We start from the raw sequence: 9110 nt of genomic DNA, 5'->3' as shown, positions 1-9110 counted from the left end.
TTGAGAGAGGGGTTTTCAGGAGCTGGGGATTCTAGAGTATGAGGAAGAAATGTTGGTATCCCGTTTCATTACAGATGGATGGCATAGGTCATAAATGGGAGACTCTGGCTGCTAAGTCAATATCAAAACCCACTGGACTGACACTTCCTTCTACAGGGTTTATTTTCCTTCCTGTTGTCTTCCTGACCCATGAAAATGCCTGCCACCATGTAAAGCCCACTGGTAGCTAGCTTAGGCTCCAGTCTTCCCCCTTGGGTAGGAAAGGGAGTGAAGGGAAGGCCACTTCTGAGTTTCCATGCTCTCCTCTTTCTCTCCTTGAGGTGGTTCTTCTGTCTTCTCCTTTTCTTCTCTCCTTCCTGTTTCTCTGGCAGCTTCCCTTAAGCCTTTTCTGAAGGTGTTACTATCACTCCATCCCAGGTAGATATTTCAGAAGCAAGATGGCTGGCATCACCCTCCTGGCCAAGGATCTTCCTAAAGCTACCATGTGAGAGGATTCGGACCAGAGTTGGAGCTGTGTGGCAGACCATGTCCTGCAGTCGCATGGTCATGACTGTGTGTACTCTCACAGGGGTCAGTGATACCCACTGACCCTGATGGGAACGGTCCTTCAGTCAGAATCTGCAAGCAATGCTCATATGCAACGGGGCCAAAGGCTGTCTAGTGAGGTTGTTCATCACAGCAGAATGACACAGTAGCTCAAGGATCCAGAATGTGAGTGGCTCAAAGTCAGGAAAACGAATCGTCAAGTCCTTGAGTAGTCTGAGGAAAACTTTATGGACTGAGAGGCATTTCTCTCAATCCAGCAGGCAGGTGGGATGGCTGCCAAGGCATTCTGCAATACCTTGCTATCCAAATAGACTTTGGGGTCCAGTTTTCCAAGATGCAGTGACACTGTTGTAGTGAGAGCCTTCACTGGAGCATCAGAAGAACTGATTTCAAGCCAGTTTTGTTGGTCAGCACAGTCAAAACTTCAGCAGGATCTTGTGCTGTGAGACTTTCCACAGCTTTGTTCCCCAGGGCAGTAACAGCTTCCATTGTTGGCAGAGTCTTTAGTATTACCACCGGGGCAGCTGCATTGTGGCCTGGAGCCATCGTTCTCTCTTTGCATGATCCTACCTGTCAGACTTCTTGAATTTGCACTTCAAATTAGAGCCACAATCAAATATCAGTCACATTGTTTATTTTTGTCACCAGAGAAAGGACAGAGTCCTGTTCAGCAGAGTTGGGAGCCAGGTACTGATTTCTCTTTAGCAAGGCCTCACTGAAGGACATTTCATCAGGTGCTGGCTTAACCCAGGGGAAGGCCATTTCACACAGAAATCAAATAGGATATGTGGCACAAAGAGCCCGAACCCTCCTGCTGGGCTTCTTCTGGAACCAAAGCGCCCACCAGGACCCTGTCCTCTGTCATCTCTCATGGCACCTTAAAATCCCCCACACTGGAGGCTGCACCAACCATCCCTTTCCTCTCAGATACCTCGTTTTAAATCATGGTAGGTTTAGACTTTATAAGCCTTTAGCATTACATATTCCATTGTTTATCTTTCATTCTCTAACATTTATGAAGGTAGAATTTTCCTCTCCAAATTGTAATGTGATGATGAAATAGCAGAAAAGATCTCACTTTTCTCCTCTTGGAAGAAATATGGAATTCAGAAATATAATCTAAAATCTGTCATCAGCTCAGCCGTTCCTGACTCAGTGTTACAGTTGTCCAGAGAGGACGAATTGCCATTAGAGCTGAGAGGGACTGTCACAAGATTCTCTAGTTATTCCTGTAACTAGAATGCATTAGCCTTAGAAGATGTGTTTGTATACTGGGTGAAGGACCCTAGTTTGAATGAATGAATGAATAATTGAGGAATCTAAAAGGCCATTGGGAGGCTTAAAGAATGGCAGCTCCTTCTTCTCTTGCTCTGTTGTGAGTCATCATTGGGAAAATAAGCAGCCTTCACTTTAGTAGAGAGGAAGGCAGCATCCTCAGTGGAAATCCTGCCATGCAGATGGAGTTAGTGTTCTGGGAAAAGACTGAGAGTTCAGTGGAGTTTATTAACTTGGGAGTTGGAATTCTAGAAGAGCAGCTATGGGAAGATTATTTGCTAAGGAAGAACATAGAACCAAATTGGAGTGAGTGTGTGGGAGCGGGGGGATGACTAGAGGGGCTTATACTTTGGTAGCTTAGGAAGACCTGGATGAAACACAAGGTCAGATGAGATGGGCTCAAGCTTCCATTGTGAAATTGTTTCCATTCTGCAGCTTCAGGGGTATGTGTGATCTTGTCATCTTTCCTCTGTCCTATAATCTCTCCACAAGGCATGTCCTCCATAGAGCCCAGCACATAGTGGGTGTTCAACACAAATTTATGGATAGTATGAATTCATTAAGAAGCATACAGACAGGAAATGCAGGATACAGGCTTAGGTCTTCATTGCTTCTAATTGCTAGACCTTCTGTGTTTCCAAATTATTTTTGTTAAATTAGTTCAAATACTTGCAGTGCTTTCCTGTGGAAGATGGATTCAGCCAGTTCAAAACTACCTCTAAGGGCAGAACTGAGGACACTGGTAGAAGTTAGTGAGAAGTAGATTTGGCTTAAAATTTTCTAATAACTAAAGTTAGGAATTAAAAAGGTACTGTTTTTTTAAAAAGTAGTGAGCCTCCTAACACAGGAAGTATGCAAGTAAAAAACTGAATGTCTATATCTTGGGGATGTTTTAGAGAGGATGCCTTCCACCAACAAGAGTTTCATATTATTTCTGATATTGTATTAAGTGATGGTCTAATATGATAAAATACAAGTAATCTATTTTGGAAAGGACACATAGATACAATTATTGAAAAGCACAATAGAGAAAAAGATTGCATCTATATTATTGCTATATAACCATATGCCAATATGTCTAGTACATAATATTAGAAAATGTGTCAGGGTATAATAAGTCACTTTTTAGAATGCGCTATGCAGAATGTAGGAGCAAATCTGAATTAGAAAGGCAGAAACTGAAGAGGACTGGAGTCATTAGGGAAGGCTTCATGGGCCAGCTGGTTCTTTCACAGGGCCTTGGAAAAGGTTAGAATGAGGACAGGCAAAGGGGAAGTCCCTCCATGGAGGACTGTGCAGGAGTATCAGTGGGAGGAGGTGTTGGGAGGAGGCAGGATGATTGGGCTCACTCAGGCTCTCTGTATGTATGTGCTTTGCACAGAGAAGATGGGAACAATCAGTGGTTATTTGAGGGAATGACACACATTTAAGTCCCTGTTGTCTGAAATCCTGCAGTATCCTAAGTTCCACTGGAGCTGAGAGACCTGGGAGTCCCAGCTGGGTTCCTAACTAGCTGTTTGGTCAGACACATCACTTAACCACCCTGAGCCTTATTTTTCTCAATTATAAGCCAAGACGGTTAAATCAGTGCTGCTTAAACTTGAATGTGCAAATGGAGAGATCGTTAAAATGTAGCTCTGATTTCATGGGTCGGGGTAGGGCTTGAGATTCAGCATTGCTAACAGGCTCCCAGGCGATGGGCAGACCACCCTTTGAATAGTAAGGGGTTGTATGACTTAGGTACCTCCGTGATATGAGCACTCTACAAACTAGTTTTAATTATGGTCTCATACTTTTTTTTCGTAGTTGCTTCTTCTTAGGTAATACGATTGAGAAGTATCTAGCACAGAGCTTAGTCCGCAGTGGGTACTCAGTAACATTTGTTTATTAACGTAAAGTTTCTCCCTTGGATACTGTGTTTACCTTAGAGATGCAGTCGTTTTTGTTCAGTCCTGCATTTCAGACATGTAGTGCAGGTTCAGCAAATCTAATAAAACTCAAAGAAAAATCTCGGTGCTTTTTAGATCTCTTCTCTTGCCTCATGACTCCTGTTTCTTCCAGTAGGAAAGGAAGTAATGAGCTGTCTAAATATCTGATTGTTGTGTTGCTTTAGGGAAAAACAATTAGACTGCCTTGCCATTTGCCAAGTAGATGGAATGAAGGTTTCACTCCATTAACACTCATTCCATGAGTCATTCTAAATTTTTGACAGTATGCCAATAAACCCCAGTTAATTCACCAAAATTGCCGCTGGTAGCATTTTGCCTCTGCAGGTAACCAGCAGCACTGTAATCACTTACTCCACAAAGATAATGAGGTTGTATGGTTTTTATTTATGCTACCAATTTGTTTTAATATTGTTATTGTTCCTTTTATAGTAAGGCAGATTGGTCTCTGTCTTAAAGGACTGAGAAAGAAGGGATATTAAGGTTCCCAAACTGAATGTAAGTATTAATATTGAAAATAGTATTATTGTTTTTTGGACTGACAGTAGTAATTTAGAAGTGTTCTAAAGAGGTTGTATTGATTGAATATATACTTATCTGATTCTTCAAGATTTTTATCAGATTCCAGTTGGCTTCTAACAAAAGGTTTATAAAGATAATGAGATTCCTTCCAGTTCTAAAACACTATAACCTCATGAAATATGACCAAGAGTAATGTATACACAGGACAATTTATACTTGGAACATGAAGTCTACCAAGTTGTTCCTGAGGTTTTTTGCTTGCCACCAAATATAAGACAATATCATTGAAAACAAAGAAGAGAAAATACAGATACAAAGGTCTGTCCTTCAAGGTAATCTAATAATTCAGTAATAAAAATCTGACACACAAATTTGGTATGAAATCTCTGCAAATTAGAGAAATCCATTACAACAATCAATCTAATAGAATATCAACATAGCACTGAATTTGTTTTGTAAAGAAATACGCTGTCTGTACCCAAGCCATATTTAAGGGTTATTCCATAGTTTATTTGGGTTGAGAAAAACTAATTTGAGTTACTAGACTTTAGATAAGTGTCAGAAGTCCATATTTAACTCATTTAGGCAAAAGGGATATTTAATGGAAGGGTCTTGGGGTAGTTGACATGACTGAAAGAAGAGTAGGACGACCAAGTCACCAGCCGAGCAGGAAGGAATGCAGCCGGGCCTCAGGAGCCCTCGAACCAGGAACCAGCTTGTCAGGACTTTGTCTCTCTTTTTGGTTTCTACTTCTCTTGGTGCTGGCTCTATTTTCTCCCACTGCAGACCAGCTTTCTCCACTTGGCAGTTAATGGGGTTGTTGACACCTTGCATGGGAGTTCTCCTTTTACAGCTTCTTCTGTCAGAGAGAGAGACTGACTCTCCCAGATCCATTTTTTTAAAAAAGCTAAGGGAGAACTCTGGTGGGCTGGGTCAGGTGGCTGCTCAGCCTTGGATGCCAGCTGTGACTAGAAGGTCAGGATCATATAAGAACATGCCACATTTTCCTGTAAGCACGTGGTTGGAGTTGGGAAGGGGGAAATTAATTCCAACATGAGGGAGGAATACATTTGCTAAAAGATGGAGGCCCGTGGCTGGGCAAGGACTCCCAGTGTGTTGGTCCATAAAATAGTTTGGAGTAGCACCCTATCCGTGCTTTAATTCTCCTTGCCCCTCTATTGGTTATAGCAGGTTGGAAATTCTATGCTAGATGTTCTATAGTCCCATCATGTAAGCTGCAGGGGTCTTGCACTGTCTACTTCTTGGAATACAAAACTGCCAGTGTTTCCTGGGCCCCACACTTGTCTATGTGGTGGGTCTATTACTGCTTTTGTAATCGATTAGCCTGAGTTACAGAAGAGGGAAAGGATAGGCTGACAGATGGTATTTGCAGTAGATCCAGAAGAAGATTTGAGTGTCTCCTAATACAAGTCCCCTTCCTACTCCTCCCTCCTGTCTGCCCCCACCAGCCAAGGAACATGTGTGGTCCTCACAAGTAGACTGCAAGCCACCCAGGAGGCAAGAACAATAGCATGCATGCCTTTAAATCCTGGGAATCTCTGAATACAGTTCTTACACAGCATGAAAGTGTAACACATATTTGTAGATTTTATGTTAAACCAAGTTTAACCTGTATAAAAATGTAAGAGATGTAGCTGAGTTACATTGTGATTTTTAAAGTTCCTCCAATGTGAGCATTTTGCATGCAGTATGCACATTGCTATTGTTTCCAAGTGTAAATAAGAGGGCAGAGTCCTATTTATTGGTAATTCTATTATAGATCTATAATAGTTATAGATGTATGATACTCTTATTAAAGACACAGCTACAGCAGTTTTAATTATTCACCCATAATGAATGAACCTGGTCCCTGTTTAAGAAATGCAAGATTTGTATGATTCAAGCATATTCTCTCTTATAGGCAGACACTAATGAGTCCTATGAAGGTAATAGACTCTTATCATTGAACCAGAGCCTGAACAAATGTGTTCATTAGTCTTACTTGTCTTCTGATGATAGATAAGTTGAATCTTGAGCTGGACACATGTCCAGATTTGAACTTCTTTAAAACATAGGGGTTATATTTTAACAGAAAACTTTATAATCAGTAGATTGTTATCATTTGTTGTAGAAAAGAATTTGCTTCTGATGCTTATCATGAAGATTCTCATGGATACTTTGCATTTTTTCCTAAATGGGAATCTTTTTATTATTTTTTCCTGATTTTATAAGTAATACACACTCTTTGTAGGGAATTTAAACAATTCAGAGGTGAATATTAAATTTAATTCAAAACTCCCATAACAATATTCCTCAAAAGAATCACTGTTAACATTTTGATGCATATTTATTTATATGATTTAACAAGCCCTTGTACAGCAATTTGTGTACACTAAGCTCTTGTCCATCCACTTTACAATTGTGCTTCATTTACTCCTCTTGACAACCCTATGAGGTGGGTATTATTATTTCCCTATTTACAGAGAAGGAAATGGAGTCTCAGAGGCTTTAATAACTTGCACAAAAGTACATAGCTATAAGCGGCAAAGTTGGGATTCCAACAGAGACCCTCTGACTCCGGAGTCCCTGCTCTTAGTTATATACCAGGCCTCTACGCATCCTTCCATCTCTCCATGACTAAAATTTAAAAAAATATATCCCATGTTTCCAAGTTGACCTACCTCCTGCAGTCAATTTTTCCTTTAATAGCCTCTTAAAATGGGTCAAGGCCCCATCCACAGAAAGTGGGAAGTCCATTGTGCCTTTTCCCCAGTATTTCTGTGGATTCCCAGTGGTGGTGTGTTCTGGGACATTCTTCTGAATCCCACTCCCTCATAGCATCTTGTCCATGCGTTTGCCATCTTGTCTCTTTGTCTCTGGACACCTCCTCAATGTACCAGTAACACAGATAAGGTGGTTATATGTAGAGAACTTTTCCTGAAGATCTGAGGATAAGGAAGATAATTAAAATTAGGAAAAAAATTAACACAATGTTTGAAATGATTGTTCTTAGACCCTGAGGGAAAATTAAAATGTCAAAAATTTAAAAATAGTTCCTCTTTGTACACATTCCAGCATCCAATATTACTTTCCTGTCTTGTGAGCTGCTTTCTCTCTGACTCCTTCTCTCAATTACTTTTTTCCTTGTTTAATATTCTCAACGCCCACCCCTCCACTTTTTTTGAGGCAGTCTCCCTCTCTTGCCCAGGCTGGAGTTCAGTGGTGCAATCTCAGCTCACTGCAAACTCCGTCTCCGGGTTCAAGCGATTCTACTGCCTCAGCCTCCCAAGTAGCTAGAATTACAGGTGCCTGCCACTACTCCCGGCTTATTTTTGTAGTTTTAGTATAGGGGGTTTTGCCATGTTGGCCAGGCTGGCCTTGAACTCTTGGCCTGAAGTGATCCACCCTCCTTGGCCTCCCAAAGTGCTGGGATTACGGTAGTGAGCCACCATGCTCGGTCCCCTTTTTACCTATGTTATCACCCCCAAACCCCAGTCCTTTCTTTCTCTATTATGCAAAATGACTTAGCTCTACTTCTAAATTTTAAAATCTGTTGTTTTTCCAGTGGTTCTCAATTGGTGGGTGGTGGTGTACGTATGAGTTTACCTTTCAGAAGATATTTTTGTTGTGATAATTAAGAATTATTCAGCTCTGAATGTCAACAGCACTGAGGGTGAAAAACCCCAATCTATAAAAACTGTTTATTTTGCTTTTGGAAACTGTTTTCCTTTACTTGAATGGTGTAATTTTGGGGGAGCCAAAATTACCTAGTAGTCATAGTATATACTATGTACTATATACATAGTGCCTACATAATACCTACAGAGTAAGCCACAGTACCTGCTCTCTGACTTTTACCGTGAGCACCCACAAGGCTGGGTCCAATTTTGGGGGACTAGGTATGGACATTTGGATCAAATTGGACCAATCCTCACCTGGGTTGTATTCTACAGATGCCTTCCTGCATGTGTGGAGGGAGGGAATTGACAGGGATATTCATTGCAACACCATTTGTGATAGCAAAAGCTCAGTAACAACCCAAGTGCTCATCAATAGGTGACTGATTAAATTACGGTAAAGCCATACAAAGAAATACTATCATGGTAGTTTGTACCAGTACCAGGTTAACTGGGTAAAACTTAGAACTATGTTTCCCAGAATCCTTTCCTGTAGGATTCTAAGTGAGAATTGGCCAAAAGAGGAATTAGTGGGACATTTGCAAGGTGGAAGTGAACAGCACCTGTTACTCTCTTAAAGGCATGGAGATTGGATGGGAGACAGACTCAGAGAGGCTGGTGGTTGCTGGCAAGCCCTCACTCTTCTTTGTCCCATGTTCAACTTCTCCTCCTGACTGGCACCTTGCTAGAGACCCACAGAGGAAACAGCTTCCCATAGATTCCCCCCAGCTTCCCCTTTGTTGAACTGCTTTGTGGCCTGAAGTACTGTAGGGGCTTCTCATATTGACTAGTAACTCTTCAGAAATGTCAAAATCTCCCTCCCAGATCTTTACTTCTCCAGCTCCCCCACCACTTGTACAAGGTCTAATTTCTATACTATCTCTCTCAGCCCATAACTTTAAGTGGTTTTGCCTCCCTGATAAACTCTGGCTGATACAACTACGTGACCTTAAAAAATAATGTGGCAGCTCCGTATACCAATATAAATTCATCTCCTAGATAAAAGGGAAAAGAGCAAGGTGCTAAACTGATGAAAAATGTTACAGATAAAGCTAGAGTCCCCTTTGACCAATACCTCTAATCCTGGTCCCCATTTCTTTCTCCCAGAGATTAATACTATTATTAGTCCTAAATCAATTCTTAT

General features: G+C 41.2%; 1 pseudogene; it reads right to left on the bottom strand.

The window, feature by feature from the left end:
* Positions 1-231: 231 nt before the first annotated feature.
* Positions 232-1418, bottom strand: LOC104663944 (annotated as a pseudogene).
* Positions 1419-9110: the final 7692 nt, after the last annotated feature.

This window comes from Rhinopithecus roxellana, chromosome 5 (assembly GCF_007565055.1).
Source record: "Rhinopithecus roxellana isolate Shanxi Qingling chromosome 5, ASM756505v1, whole genome shotgun sequence".
Classification (NCBI taxonomy): domain Eukaryota; kingdom Metazoa; phylum Chordata; class Mammalia; order Primates; family Cercopithecidae; genus Rhinopithecus; species Rhinopithecus roxellana.
The sequence above is the reverse complement of the archived record's forward strand: the minus strand, read 5'-3'. Positions and strand labels throughout refer to the sequence as shown.